Here is a 4,215-nt window from a genome sequence, read left to right on the forward strand (position 1 = left end):
ACAAGGTGTTCGCGCTGACGTTTTGCGAGGCCTTATTTTACCGCCGTCGGCGCTATCAGGGGAAACAGGCCCGCTCCTTCCGCCTTCGTGGAACCGTGGCTCGGCCCGGAGCGACCAGGATTACCCTCATACCGGTTCTCACGACATGCATCGACACTCGGCTCAGCCCCTGCATCCGCAGCTCCCGCCGGCCCGGCCAGCCGGGTCTGCCCCCCCTGGCCGGCGCCTGGAGCGTTTGGACTTTGTCGTTTTTTTCTCCAAGACTCGCCTCTGCCAACTGCCAAGGACTTCAGCAGGGGCTGCCACGGCTGTTCCCCGCCTCCTGGGGTTCATGCCCGGGCACATCGGAGGCTCAGGCAGGGTCTTGAGCAACTACTGTTGGGTGCTCTCAGGGGGGCCCCTCCACACCCCCAGGCCGACCTCCAGGGGCTGCCCCCGGACCCTGGAGCAGCCTGCACCCCCCTCGCCGTCAACACTCTCCCCCCGTTGGGACTTTGAAACTTTTTCTGACCGTGCGAGCTTCGTCAAACGGCAAGGGGGCAAGCGGCGGGCTCTGCCCGGCCTCCTGGGGTCCTGCCCGGGGACATCGGAGGCTCAGCCAGGGTGTTGAGCCACTGCTGGCAGGTGCACTCAGGGGGCCCTCCGCAGCCGCCCATGCACACCTCTGCAGCCAGCACACTGCTGCCAACAGCCCGCTCTCCATCACCCGCCAGCCCCTCTGCATACATCTGCTGGAGGTGCTTTTTTGGCTTCCCCCATTTTGGCCAATGGGAAAATGCCAGGGGGGAAACCTCCAGAGTCAGGCCGACCTCCTGGAACTCCAACCCGGCCTGGAGCCACCGGTTTGTCCCCTTCCCGGTTCTCAGGACCTGCATTGACCCTCGGCTCTCCCCCGGCCGCCGCAGCTCCCGCCGGCCCGGCCAGCCGGGTCCGCCGCCCTGGACGGCACGCATGGAGCGTTTGGACTTTGTCATTTTCCTCACCAACACTCGCCTCTGCCAACTGCCAAGGACTTCAGCAGGGGCTGCCACGGCTGTTCCCCGCCTCCTGGGGTTCATGCCCGGGCACACCGGAGGCTCAGGCGGGGTCTTGAGCAACTGCTGTTGGGTGCTCTCAGGGGGCCCCTCCACACCCCCAGGCCGACCTCCAGGGGCTGCCCCCGGCCCCTGGGGCAGCCAGCACCCCCTCGCCGTCAACCCTCTCTCCCCGTTGGGACTTTGAAACTTTTCTGACCGTGCGAGCTTCATCGGACGGGAAGGGGGCGACCTGCGGGCTCTGCCCGGCCTCCCGGGGTCCCTGCCCGGGCCCCGTGGGAGGTACAGGCAGGGTTTCTCACCGACTACCCGTAGGCACTCTCAGGGGGCCCTCCGCGCCCTCAGGCCGCCCTCCCCGGGCTTCCCCCGGGTCCGCGGAGCAGCCCGCCACCCCTCGCCGCACCGTGTCTCGCCCCCGTTGGGACTTTGAAACTTGGCTCGCCGTGCAAACCTCTCCGGGGGACAGAGGGAGAGACCTGCGGGCCGTGCCCGGCCTCCCGGGACACCCTCCCCGCAGCGCAGGCGGCTCGGACGGGGTTTTCAGCGAGTGCTGGGGGGGGTGTCTTCGGGGGCCCCCCGCGGGCCCCCCGGGGCACCTGCGCGGGGTGGCCCCTGCTGCCAGGCACCCACTCCCTATCGACCATCCAGCCCCCCTACATACATCTGGCGGGGGTGCTTTTTTGAGTTCCCCCATTTTGGCAACTTGGCACCTCCTATGGGGAAACCGGCAGAATCATGCCGACCTCCTGGAACTCCGGCTCGGCCTGGAGCCGCCGGTTTGTCCCCTTCCCGGTTCTCAGGCATTTTCGGACTTTGTCATTTTTTCAGCACTCTGTCAATGCGGCCAGCGGGAGCTGCCGCGGTCTGTGCCCAGGCACCAGGCTCTCCAAACGGACGCCGGCGGAGGGTCAGGGGGTGTCTCGGCCAGATACTGTAAAACACTCAGGGGGTGCCCAGGCACCAGGCACTCCAAACGGACACCGTCGGAGGGTCAGGGGGTGTCTCGGCCAGATACTGAAAAACACTCAGGGGCGCACGGGGGCTGCACAGGGCCACCCCAGGCGGCTCCCCCGGGCACCCGGGCGGCCATATTGGCGGCTGGGACCCCCTATTCAGCAAACGCCAGGGGGCGCTCAGGGGCGCACGGGGGCTGCTCCACTCGCCCCAGGCCGGCCTCCCTGAGGCGGGCACATTAGCGGCTGAGACCCCCTCTCCACCAAAGACCGGGGGGCGCTCAGGGACACACGGGGGCTGCTCTACTCGCCCCAGGCGGGCACATTAGCGGCCGAGACCCCCTCTCCACCAGAGACCGGGGGGCGCTCAGGGACACACGGGGGCTGCTCCACTCGCCCCAGGCCGGCCCCCACTGGTACCCGGGCGGCCATATTGGCGGCTGAGACCCCCTCTTCAGCAAACGTCAGGGGACACTCAGGGACACACGGGGGCTGCTCCACTCGCCCCAGGCCGGCCTCCCTGAGGCGGGCACATTAGCGGCTGAGACCCCCTCTCCACCAGAGACCGGGGGACGCTCGGGGACACACGGGGGCTGCTCCACTCGCCCCAGGCCGGCCTCCCTGAGGCGGGCACATTAGCGGCTGAGACCCCCTCTCCACCAAAGACCGGGGGGCGCTCAGGGACACACGGGGGCTGCTCCACTCGCCCCAGGCCGGCCTCCCTGAGGCGGGCACATTAGCGGCTGAGACCCCCTCTCCACCAAAGACCGGGGGACGCTCAGGGACACACGGGGGCTGCTCCACTCGCCCCAGGCCGGCCCCCACTGGTACCCGGGCGGCCCTATTGGCGGCTGAGACCCCCTCTTCAGCAAACGCCAGGGGACGCTCAGGGACACACGGGGGCTGCTCCACTCGCCCCAGGCCGGCCTCCCTAGGTACCCGGGCGGGCACATTAGCGGCTGAGACCCCCTCTTCAGCAAACGCCAGGGGACGCTCAGGGACACACGGGGGCTGCTCCACTCGCCCCAGGCCGGCCTCCCTAGGTACCCGGGCGGGCACATTAGCGGCTGAGACCCCCTCTCGACCAAAGACCGGGGGACGCTCAGGGACACACGGGGGCCGCTCCACTCACCCCCAGGCCGACCTCCAGGGCCTCCCTCCCGGCCCCTGGAGCAGCCAGCGCCCCCTCGCCCTCAACACTCTCTCCCCCGTTGGGACTTTGAAACTTTTTCTGACCGTGCAAGCTTCATCGGACGGCAAAGGGGGCAAGCTGCGGTCCGTGCCCGGCCTGCTGGGGTCCTGCCCGGGGACATCGGAGGCTCAGCCAGGGTCTTGAGCTACTGCTGGTAGGTGCGCTTTGGGGGCCCTCCGCAGCCGCCCCGGGCCACCCCTGCAGCCAGCACACTGCTGCCAACAGCCCGCCGCTCTCCCACACCAGCCAGCCCCGTCTGCACACATCTGCCGGGGGTGCTTTTTTGAGAAACACTGTCACTTTGTCAAAGACCGCACACCGCTCGTTCCCTTATACCCCGACAAGGTGTTCGTGCTGACGTTTTGCGAGGCCTTATTTTACCGTCGTCGGCGCTATCAGGGGAAACGGGCCCGCTCCTTCCGCCCTCCTGGAACCCTGGCTCGGCCCGGAGCGACCAGGATTACCCTCATACCGGTTCTCACCACCTGCATCGACACGCGGCTCTGCCCCGGCCGCCGCAGCTCTCGCCGGCCCGGCCGGGTCCGCACCCCTGGCCGGCACGCCTGGAGCGTTTGGACTTTGTCGTTTTTTTCTCCAAGAGTCGCCTCTGGCACATGCCATGGACTTCAGCAGGGGCTGCTCCCCGCCCCCTGGGTGTCCTGCCCGGGCACATCGGAGGCTCAGCCTGGGTCTTCAGCCCCTACTGGTAGGTGCGCTTTGGGGGCCCTCCGCAGCCGCCCGGGGCCCACCCCTGCAGCCAGCACACGGCTGCCAGCAGCCACCACACAGCTGCCAAACAGCCCGCTCTCCGTCACCCCCCAGCCCAACTCTGCATACATCTGGCGGGGGTGCTTTTTTGACTTCCCCCCTTTTGGCCTATGGGGAAAAGCCAGGGGGAAAACCTCCAGAGTCAGGCCGACCTCCTGGAACTCCAACCCGGTCTGGAGCCACCGGTCTGTCCCCTTCACGGTTCTCAGGACCTGCATCGACCCTCGGCTCAGCCCCGGCCGCCGCAGCTCCCGCCGGCCCGGCCACC

This window comes from Eleutherodactylus coqui, unplaced genomic scaffold (genome assembly GCF_035609145.1).
Source record: "Eleutherodactylus coqui strain aEleCoq1 unplaced genomic scaffold, aEleCoq1.hap1 HAP1_SCAFFOLD_568, whole genome shotgun sequence".
NCBI classification, from domain to species: domain Eukaryota; kingdom Metazoa; phylum Chordata; class Amphibia; order Anura; family Eleutherodactylidae; genus Eleutherodactylus; species Eleutherodactylus coqui.